The sequence below is a fragment of the Haematobia irritans genome, chromosome 5 (assembly GCF_050003625.1).
Source record: "Haematobia irritans isolate KBUSLIRL chromosome 5, ASM5000362v1, whole genome shotgun sequence".
Taxonomy (NCBI): Eukaryota; Metazoa; Arthropoda; class Insecta; order Diptera; family Muscidae; genus Haematobia; species Haematobia irritans.
Genome location: NC_134401.1, coordinates 64,573,204 through 64,584,824, shown reverse-complemented (window position 1 = coordinate 64,584,824; position 11,621 = coordinate 64,573,204). Strand labels below are relative to the sequence as shown.

The 11,621-nt window shown below is 31.4% G+C and overlaps 1 long non-coding RNA gene across 1 annotated transcript; it reads left to right on the top strand.

Moving 5' to 3' along the window:
* Window positions 1-4,765: 4,765 nt before the first annotated feature.
* LOC142241719 (uncharacterized) lies at window positions 4,766-11,094 on the top strand. Its single transcript, XR_012723778.1, has 4 exons — window positions 4,766-4,882; window positions 5,007-5,051; window positions 10,818-10,882; window positions 11,012-11,094. It is a non-coding gene; the product is annotated as an uncharacterized LOC142241719 (long non-coding RNA).
* The last annotated feature ends 527 nt before the right edge of the window (window positions 11,095-11,621 follow it).

Sequence of the window (11,621 nt, the reverse complement as noted above, 5' to 3'; positions counted from 1 at the left end):
AGAGAGAAGTTAACCAATGTGGTATCACAATGGACTGAATAGCCTAAGTCGGGCTGCCACCTAACCTAAACTAACTAAACCCCTCAATAAATCCATACTACATCAAAATTGTAATACCCGTCTTTACTTTCTTATCTTCCCTGTTGCTCGACGTGGTGGTATAATTTCTCATACACTGAGATTTTATTCCACCTATTGACATTCCACAATTCTCCTAGGCCCTTGGTATCTCAAAGTGTTATACAGTCCACACTACTCCAGGAATTGGTGTCCACTTCGCTCCCACTCCAAACAGCCACCGTCGCCAATCCCCTTATACCCCAACTTTAAACACCATGGTTGTAAAGGGTGATTCTTTTGAGGTTAGGATTTTCATGCATTAGTATTTGACAGATCACGTGGGATTTCAGACATGGTGTCAAAGAGAAAGATGCTCAGTATGCTTTGACATTTCATCATGAATAGACTTACTAACGAGCCACAACGTCGAATTTTCAGTGAATGGGCCCTAGAAAAGTTGGCAGAAAATCCGCTTTTTTATCGACAAATTTTGTTCAGCGATGAGGCTCATTTCTGGTTGAATGGCTACGTAAATAAGCAAAATTGCCGCATTTGGAGTGAAGAGCAACCAGAAGCCGTTCAAGAACTGCCCATGCATCCCGAAAAATGCACTGTTTGGTGTGGTTTGTACGCTGGTGGAATCATTGGACCGTATTTTTTCAAAGATGCTGTTGGACGCAACGTTACGGTGAATGGCGATCGCTATCGTTCGATGCTAACAAACTTTTTGTTGCCAAAAATGGAAGAACTGAACTTGGTTGACATGTGGTTTCAACAAGATGGCGCTACATGCCACACAGCTCGCGATTCTATGGCCATTTTGAGGGAAAACTTCGGAGAACAATTCATCTCAAGAAATGGACCGGTAAGTTGGCCACCAAGATCATGCGATTTGACGCCTTTAGACTATTTTTTGTGGGGCTACGTCAAGTCTAAAGTCTACAGAAATAAGCCAGTAACTATTCCAGCTTTGGAAGACAACATTTCCGAAGAAATTCGGGCTATTCCGGCCGAAATGCTCGAAAAAGTTGCCCAAAATTGGACTTTCCGAATGGACCACCTAAGACGCAGCCGCGGTCAACATTTAAATGAAATTATCTTCAAAAAGTAAATGTCATGGACCAATCTAACGTTTCAAATAAAGAACCGATGAGATTTTGCAAATTTTATGCGTTTTTTTTTTTTTTAAAGTTATCAAGCTCTTAACAAATCACCCTTTATAACTAATTTTTGAATCAAATGATATTTAGTTTTCATGTGTTTGGCAATTACGTAGTATAGGTAAGTACTATGTTCGCTTTTCGCGTTGACATTTTCGTGGTTACTTTATTAAAACAGTTCAATATAAAGCAGACAAATTAACTCAATTGATGCGTAGTTTCTTGTTCCTCTAGATTTCGGCAACACTTTACAGGAATAAGTTTGTTTTCATTTATAATTTTGGTTATTTAAGGAAAAGTAATCGCGAAAATAAAGTGGTTTTCAACTCGAAAACCGAACATAGTACCTACCCTATATTAAAAACAATAACTTTTTCAATTGGTCCAATTGTGCATAGATGTGTTTTGAATTCAATTAGAGTGCACTTGCGGTAACGTGAACACCTTACACTAACTAATCCGTAACGATGAAAAACATGAAATTTGACGGTAATAGCACATTCACAATGCCAAATACAATCTCATATATTCCCAATAATCTTTGCAAATGCTAAATTTCAACAATTTTTCAAACATTTTTTCAAATGATTAAGGCAATATTCATGTTGAAAAATTGTTGAGAAAATCGCGTTCTCAACAAAAAACAGACATTACCCTCAACAGTAAAATTCAACACATTAGCAATAATTACTCAAGTGTTATCCTCAAATTGAAATGCATCGCTACTCTATAATTTCTCAAACAATTTTCGATGCGAGTCAAATTAAAAATTAACATTGTTACATGTACCAAAATAACCCCACTTCTAATTGAAAGTCGAAGCCAAAATTCTATGAATTTTGTATAATTTATTCATTTTCGTCAAAATAAAATATGTAATAATACACTACACTACATAATACACTACAATACTATTTGAAAAATAAATATCTTATTAAACATTATTTGTAAACACTTTTTTGTCATAAAACTGCATTAAAATTAATTAATATGCATGCAATTTGAAATTAGGAACGTGCTGAACCGCGTGTTAGAATAGATTTCCAGCAGAAGGAATTCACATAAAATACATTTTAAGCTGATAATAGGATGTAAATTAAACTGACGATGTGATGCACATTTTCATCCAGAAGTTGTTGATTATAACAATTTGTTGTTTTTAACAAATTTAATTGGTTGCACTTTGAAATGTTTCTGGAAACTTTTTCTTGTCGATAAGCCACTCATTTTTCATTGGTCACACGCTCACAAAAAATCGCTTCTGTAACATATACTCCCAAACATATTTTGCTTCAAGCATATACATTTTTGGCTATTGCCCAAACATTTATATGTTTGATCTCTTCCAATATATAATATGTTTGAAAGCATATTGGTCTAAACAATATATGTTTGGGTAGTCAATTTCCAAACATTTTGTATTTTTGCATCCAAATTCAATAATGTTGTCTTCCAAAAAACAATATGTTATTATGTGAACATATAATATGTTTGGAAGCATTTTGCACCCAAAAATATTATATGCTTAAAAAAATTCTCCCAAACAATATTGTGCTCAAAATTTTATTTATTTATTTATATATTTACAATCATAATGAATTATGAAAATAAACAGGTAATATAGGTGCTAACAACATAGGTTTTCGACCTGAATGCTCAAAATTTTGTTTCTGCCCAATTGTATATTCCCCCACATCTTTCTCACTTCCACGAGATTTTTTAGTTCTTAGCACCTTTTTTTGTAATACAAACATTGTAGAAGAAATTATTCAATTGTATGATTTTTTTATTTTAATTTTACCTTTTGCCGGACGGGGATTCGAACAGCGGACCACACAGTTTGTAAGGATCAAAGAAGTAGCTGATCAATTGCCCAAGGAAAAATAAAATGTTAATTTTGTAATAACAAGCAACAACCACCAACTTAATTCAATATCGCTCCCTGTTAAATAGCGCTCCAAGCTACTAAACACATATATGTTTATAGACTATTTCTAAATTAATATATGTTTGCATCCAAACATATTATATTTACAAACATTTTATGTCCCAAACATAATATGTTCTAACATATTAACATATATGTCCCAAACATGTTATGCTAGTTTATGAACATTATATGCTTGCACTCAAAAATATTGTGTTTAAAAATTTGTGTTCCAAACATATAATGTTTATAGCCAAACATATGAAAAACAGTATTTTTCATCCGTGCAGCTTCTTTATGTTTGCAAGAATGTAGCATCCAAAGATTTTAGTTTTCTGCAAAAAGATTTAAATTTAGTGACTTCTCTAAAATGTTGATTTAATTTTTCATATTGACTTACCAATTATCACAATGGACTGAATAGTCTAAGTGAGCCTGAATCTTAATCGGGCTGTCACTTTAACCTAACCTAACCAATTATTATAAACTATTTTAAGCAGTTCCAGTTAGTTGTCCAAAATTTTTTTTAACGGTCAGCTTTTTAATGTTTTCAAGAACGTAGAATCTATAATTTTAGTTTTCGGCAAAGAGACATTTAGTGACTTCCTTAAAATTTTATTTCATTTTTATAGCCTCCACCATAGGATTAACTTTGTCATTCCGTTTGTAACACATCGAAATATTGATCTAAGACCCCATAAAGTATACACAGAAAAAAGTGTCTCGTAAATTTAAGAAGATTTTTACAATAATTTATTACAAGATACGATGGCCTACAAAATACGATGGAAATTTCCTTAAAAAAATTCTTAACTGGTAGTTAAAAATTCGTTTGTCATGCTATAAAACTACTTGTAAAATGTAAAGTATTTTGTAAATAATAAGTGCAATTTACTATAAGATATTTTTGTATGAGAAAATATTTTTTTACGAAAAATGAACTTGAAAGTGGATAGCAATTTCTTACTGACAATTTCTATAGTTAATAATTGTTGGTAAAAAATTACCCAATGAAATATTTTTAGTTCACATGTAATTAAATTTATAGACATTTTCGGCAAAAATAGTAGATAACATTTCATGAAAATTTTGCAAATTTTAAGTTAAACGTTTCATCGTTCATAAACTGGTGTGCCTTTACGAATATTATTCTTAGCGCAAATTGTCAGCAGATAAGATGAACTAATGCATAGTACAGAGATCTTTATCGGCATAGTGGAATGTGATTAATGTAAAGATGATGTTACTTGAGTTTTGTTGTGTATATATGAGCCTGGGGTTGTTTTTATTTTTGTTCATTTAGTGGTTGTGTGTGTGTTTGTTATTCGCGGATGGTTTATTTGGCTGGATGAGGTGTTGTTTTCAATAAAGGCACATGTGTTTTTGTTGTTGTAGGAATGTTTTGGTTTTGTTTGGCATGCTTCAGTTGTATAGTTGGCGTTGGCGTGGGCTGTTGCATTTTTTAAGTAGGTATGCAACAAGGGAATATAAAGGCATGGAATATTTTGGATTTTTGAGACATATATTGGTGTTTGTTTATTAAACATTTTAAATGAAAATTATTAATATTTTATCGGTAGTTTAGAAAAAAGTTATTAAAAATATTTAGGAAATAATGTTGAAATTGAAAGTGTATTGAAATTTTTATTATTCTATGTAAAAAAAATAATATTCAATTACAGATGAATTTGGAAAATGTTTGTTATATCTCAGCGTATAGTTTATTCATAAATTGGTAAGTATTTTTTTAATATGACTTTCTTTTAAAAATAATATTTTTTATGTATTTGTTAATTATTTTTTTTTTTGAAAACCAGTTTAATGTTTTTCTTTGTTGTAAAAACAATATTTAATTTCAGAGCAACTCCAGATGGATTCGAACAAATTTAAAAAATAGAGAATTGGTAAGTTTTCTTTTGAAAATTGGCTTTATTTCAACTAGAATATTTACGTTTTTGTGACATTTTTATCACCAAAATTACAGGTTTTTAATTCCTTATTTTAGTATTTCTTTAATCAAATTTTTTGGAAACCAATGTAATATTTTTAATGTAAAAACTAAAACGTTTTTAAGTAGTCAACATTGTTACATTGTTGGACGTGTTTTCAAGTTGCTCCAATTAAAATTAAAATTTCATTGTGAATATCTCGCTTAACTTGTGCTAAACCGGTGCTTAACGTGATCTAAAGCTTTTGCATTCTGTTCGACATATTTCGTTTGAGCTGTTTTGTGTTGAAAGCTGTATTTTTATAAAGTTTTATAAAACTGCAAACCAAAAACAATGGAAGATGAAGATGGGAAAATGGCAGCAGAGGGTATCAAACCATTGACGGCGTTCGATGCAAACGTGTCGATTATGATTTTTTGTTCCACAAATTAAACTAAGAAAAAAAAAGAAATTTATATCAGGGAATGACGTAGAACAATCGGTCAAAAGTTTCTCATTACTATTTACACAAAATTTAACATCATTTGTGAGTTTTTAACAAAAAATATTGCAAATTAAAAATGAACGAACGTGTATGTATCGAACACCGTATATGCAACTTTTGGTATGACGTCGCCCATTTTCCAATCTTCCTTTTCTATTGTTTTTGCTGCAAACCATCGAAAGCAATACAAATATTTCAGTTTTTGTTGTTGTTTCGTGGTTTCTGTAAACAAAGAGAAAAGGCGCTTTGACCTGTGAGTACACAAATTAGAAACGTCAGCTTACTCCTCACTCAATAGTGTTGGCCAACGAAACGTCATTCCACTGTTCTCCTTCTGTTTTGATTGATAAAAGCTCACTTCAAAAGTTTTTCTGTGGTTGTTGATCAGGCTAAGTACTAATCACTGGTTGTTGAAATAGCTAAGTACTGAATTTGCTAACCTAAACTCAACTCTGATTTTGTATATGCCTAGAAGTATACTTTGGATTTTACGTAATAAATTTTGCATTTGATTTCAAGTCTGAATCATATATTTATTCATTGCGAAATTGTTGGAAATATATTTGCATCCACATTCTTGTCTTTGACATATTAAGAAAAATTGAAAAATGGCTTGCCCTATACCGTCGTGTCGTATCACTAAATTGGATGAACAAATGATTTCGTGCTGGATTTGTTCAACAAGTTACAATTCAAAATGTGCGCAATTAGCAGCACGCACAATTGACAACTTACGTGAAGATAAGGGTCTGCGGTGGTGCTGTGAAAAGTGCAAACATATTGATGCCGAATTTTTACCTTTTTTAAAAACTGTAGAGCCAGACTCGATGATATTTCGAGGGATTTTGATTTGATCTCAGATCGCTTTAAAAAATATAAGAATCTTGATAATTATTCAAACTTGGACATAGTGTTACAATCACCAACTGAAAATTCCAGAAAAAGGAAGAAATCTAAAACTAACAAGAATTCATCTAACAATGAGATTGAAACAATTTCTCCGACACTAGTTAACGCAATAATAATATTCAGGATTCAGAGACTGTTGTCATTCCTACTAACAACGCTGAAACTGCACCTTTACCTATTCCACTTATTATTATTACCCCGTCGCATTCGAATTCACTGAACACTGGAACAGTAGTGGCACCAGCTACTGTGTTAACTGATACTAATGCATTCTTTTCTCCTTTTAATACACCTACAAATCAATCGCCTGCTGGTTCAGCTCCAAAACCTTTAAGGGTCTTACCCCCAATGAAAACCATTTTTGCTGCCCGTTTTGCTCCAGAAACAACTGAGGATGATATTCATTTCTACATAAAATCAAAACTGAATGCAAATGTAGACATTAAGGTATCTAAACTGCAATTTGTAGAGAGGAGGAACAAGTCGTCATTCAAAATTTTCGTACCTGAGGACATTTTGACACAGTGGTCAATCCGGAATTTTGGCCTTACAGAGCTGTGGTGCATGAATTTGTTTTTAGAGATAGAGTTGCCCGTTTACCTGCACGTCCCGTTGAGCAATCAAAAAACTGAATAAAACCCTGCCTGATACAAATTTTACTTTAGTTTATCAGAATGTTAGGGGACTTAATACAAAATTATGCAACCTATATACGGATAGCTTTGGCTTTGATTATATTTACTGAAACCTGGCTTCAAAGTAATATCTTAAATCTTATGCGACAAGTACCAAATTTATAGATGTGACCGCACAAATGGTTTGAAGAAATCTGGTGGCGGCGTCCTAATTGCTGTTTCTTCGAAATTTGCTTCATCAAAAATTGATATTCCAAATGAACTTCAAATTGAATATTTAGGAGTGAAAATAAGGTGCGGCCATAATTCATTGTTTGTGACTTGCTCCTATATTCCTCCTGGTTCTTGTAACGATGTTTATAATGCTCATTTGACTGCTATCCAATCGGTCCTATCTACTGCGAGATCCTCTGATTTGATTGTTTTGTCTGGTGATTTTCACATTCCATCTATTACATGGAAATATTGTGAGGAAATGAATTACTCCGTACCAATGCTAAGAAATGGATATCAATCTGAATTTGTTGAAAACTTGTTAAAAGATGGTCTCTTTCAAATTAGCAACATACAAAATTCGAAAAATAAATTACTTGATTTATTTTTTACAAATGAACTAAAAGATGTGTTTTTATCACGCGTCAATGCCGTTGTAAATCCTGAAGATGTTCATCATCCCACTGTCTGTATGAATATAAATATGTCTTTTTGGAGATCTATGCGAAAAAAACTCGTATTGAAAACTGATAAAATATTCTCTTTTAATAGAACTGATTACGAAAAACTGAACTCATTACTATTAAATGTGGATTGGAATAAAATCTTACCAGCGAGAAATCTTGATGAATCAATAAATACATTTTATGAAACTTTGAATTCATTCATTGCCCAATCTGTTCCATTAATTCGAATAACTTCTCACACTGGTCCACCTTGGAATGACAGTAAATTACGTAACTTGAAGAATAGAAAGAATAAACTTTATAAAAAGTATAAAAAATCTGGATCTGTGACTGACTATGCAAACTACTCAATTGCTCGTTCAGAATACAACCTGTGGAATAAACAATCCTATAACAATTATTTATCGAAAATTAAAAATGAACTGAAGCTTAATCCAAAGTCATTTTACAGATTTGTTAATTCTAAACGAAATGTGTATCCAAGAACCCTTCACTATGGTGCTGTTGAAGGGGATGATAATGAATCTATATGTAATTTGTTTTCAAAGTTCTTTGCAACAACTTACTGCCATAAGGATTTCAAGCAATCTGATGCGTACCCATATAAGATACAGGAATATTCGACATTCACTACTCCATTTATTTCTCCTGATATTGTGATGAGTTATATGGAAAAGATAAAATGTTCATATCGCCCGGGCCCTGATGGGATTCCCAGTAACATCCTCAAATATTGTGCTCATTCTCTTTCGACTGCTCTTTCATTTCTGTTTAATGAATCTTTGCGCACAGGTCACTTTCCTACGTTTTGGAAGAATTCATTTATCATTCCGCTATTTAAAAATGGAAGCAAGTCAGATATTACGAATTATAGGGGCATTGCTAAATTAAGTGCTATTCCAAAACTGTTGGAGAAAATTATTTCTGATATTTTGAATCATCAAGTCTCCTCTCTTCTATCGCCTAAACAACACGGCTTCCGTAAATCTTGTTCGACCATAACAAATATCTTGGAATTGACTACAATGGTTAATGAAGGCTTTAGAGATCGTTTACAGACTGATGTCATTTATTCTGATTTTAGTAAGGCGTTTGACAAAGTGAACCATTCACTTTTACTGTACAAACTGCATCGCATGGGCTTCAGTGAATTAATGGTATCCTGGTTTGAAAGTTATCTAAAGAATCGTACACAATTTGTAGTATTTGATAACATTATTTCAAAATCAATACATGTGCCTTCTGGTGTTCCACAAGGCAGTCATCTTGGCCCTCTATTGTTCTGCTTATTTATAAATGACCTTCCATCAGCCATTAAATATGGTTACACTCTCATGTATGCTGACGATGTTAAAATTATAAAGGTTATTCGGAATAGTGATGACCAATCCTTACTCCAATCTGATCTGAATAGCATGTACAGATGGTGCTCATCAAATATGATGGAACTGAACATAAAGAAATGCAAGCATATCTCTTTTTATAGATTAAATTATATCGACACGAATTATAACTTGAATGGCACAACGCTTGAAACTGTTGAATCCTTTAAAGATCTTGGAATACTTTTGGATCGTAGGCTAAATTTTAGATCTCACATTTCTATGACTGTAAATAAGGCCTATGGATCATTTGGATTTGTCAAGCGCTGGAGTAAGGAATTTTCTGACCCATTTGTTACAAGAAACTTATATACTTCACTTGTGCGTCCTATCCTGGAATATGGATCTGTAATTTGGGACCCACAGTACCAAATTCATTGCAATCGTATTGAATCTGTTCAGAAACAATTTTTACTGTTTTGTTTACGTCGGAATAACTGGACACCTCAAACCTTGCCGTCTTACAAAGAAAGACTATCGCTCATCAAATTACCTACACTGAAAAGTAGACATACCATGCTGAATATCTGTTTTATGGTTGATTTAATTAACGGAAGATTTAAATCTGACTTCCTTATTAACAGCATATCATTCAATGTACCCTTTAGACCTACCCGCAACTTTGAACTGCTCCACATTGAATACTTTCGAACGAACTTTGAAAACAACGATCCACTTCGCCGTCTTTGTAAAGAATTCAATAAATTTTATTATTATCTTGATTTGTCAGAAGAGAAATACAATGTAAAGAAAAAGATAACATTATTATTAAATACTTGATATATTAACAAACGATATGTATATAATGTAATATATTACTGTTAGTCTGTAAGGGTTTAATCCATATATGAAAATAATAAAAAAATACGTAATTTGAGAATAACCCCTTAAAAATTTGGACACATTTAGTACTACTTTGCCTGTAATTTAATAGTGAATTGGTTAGGATTCTTTAACTTTCTTTTAACCCTGGACAGTCATCCTTATTTTTTGTACATTAACGTCATCCTTCGTAATTTTGACTACACACAAAAAAATTTTTTCTGATTCAATCACGAAATTAATTGATCCAATTAATTTTTAATTGAAATGTCTTCAATCACAGAAATGATAGTATAAATTAAAAAATTAATTGAAGGTCAATTAAAAAGTTAATTGATCCAATTAAAAAATTAATTGATACTATTATTTTTGTGATTGATTTTTGTTTCAATTAAAAAAATTGTTGAATCAATTAAATTTTTAATTGAATATTTTTTTTAAAACTCAATTAAAATTTTAATTGGAAAAATGTTCGTGAAATTTTTTTGTGTGTACGGCTGATTTCACCGTGAGCGAAAAAATGAACCAAACTTGAATTTATTTTCTTATTCAATTTGGTTTTAAGTAGAATAAAACAACAATTCATAAAACGGTCGAATTAGTATAACTTAAATTTACCATTTCCCAATAGACTAAAATGCATTTTAAATCGAAAATGAAATTACGTGTCGTCATTTTGACGAATGATGACTGTCTAGGGTTATCAAGAATATTTGGTTTTTTATGCATTTTATTATTTTTTTCATTAGATTTTTTGAAAACCTATTTAATAATTTTATTTAATGTAAAAAATAAATATTTAATTTCAGAGTAACTCAAATAAATTTGGGCAACTTTTTATATTCCCCTCAGCGTACAATTAAATAGAGAATTGGTAAGTTTTATATTAAAACTTTGGTTTTCTTTCATCTAGAATATGTATTTTATTATATCCTTCACATCGATAACAACACAGTTTTATGAGTTTATATAGAATACTTCATTATTTCTCTAATTGTTTCAGGTGCAAATTTTATGAGATACGTTTTCCAAAGAAAAGTTGAATTCCTTACACCATTTGATAAAATGCCCCCAAATATTGTAAGTTACAAGCTAAAATGAAGAATTAAAAATTATTCATTACATGGTGTTAATTTTTAACAATTTTCATTATAGTTTCCATTTTTTTCCAGCAAGATATGTAAAAAAATGACCTACGATGAATAAAAAAAGGATAAGTCAAAACGTCCAAACAGCGAGTTCAAATGAACTACTCTCTGTTCCACGTGGTCATAATTTTTATTCACAAAAAAACATTGTATTAAGAACTTTCATCATAAATTTTTATAATAAAGTACTTTTGCTTAAAGAAAGTTTAATTTTAATGTATGAACATTTTCATAATAGTAAAACGGTTTGTTGTTCCTTTAATTATTTAATTTCTCTGTACTGTGGAATGATTGATTTAAAAATAGTTTAGTCGTCGACATTTTAAAGAGACTGTTAACCAATTTTTATTATCGAGTTTCCCACAAAATAAGCACGTAAACCAAAATAATACTGATTTTTTAACTTGGTAGGGGTATATAAATTTTATGGTGTTGTAAAAATGAACTAAAATACAATGTTATAGA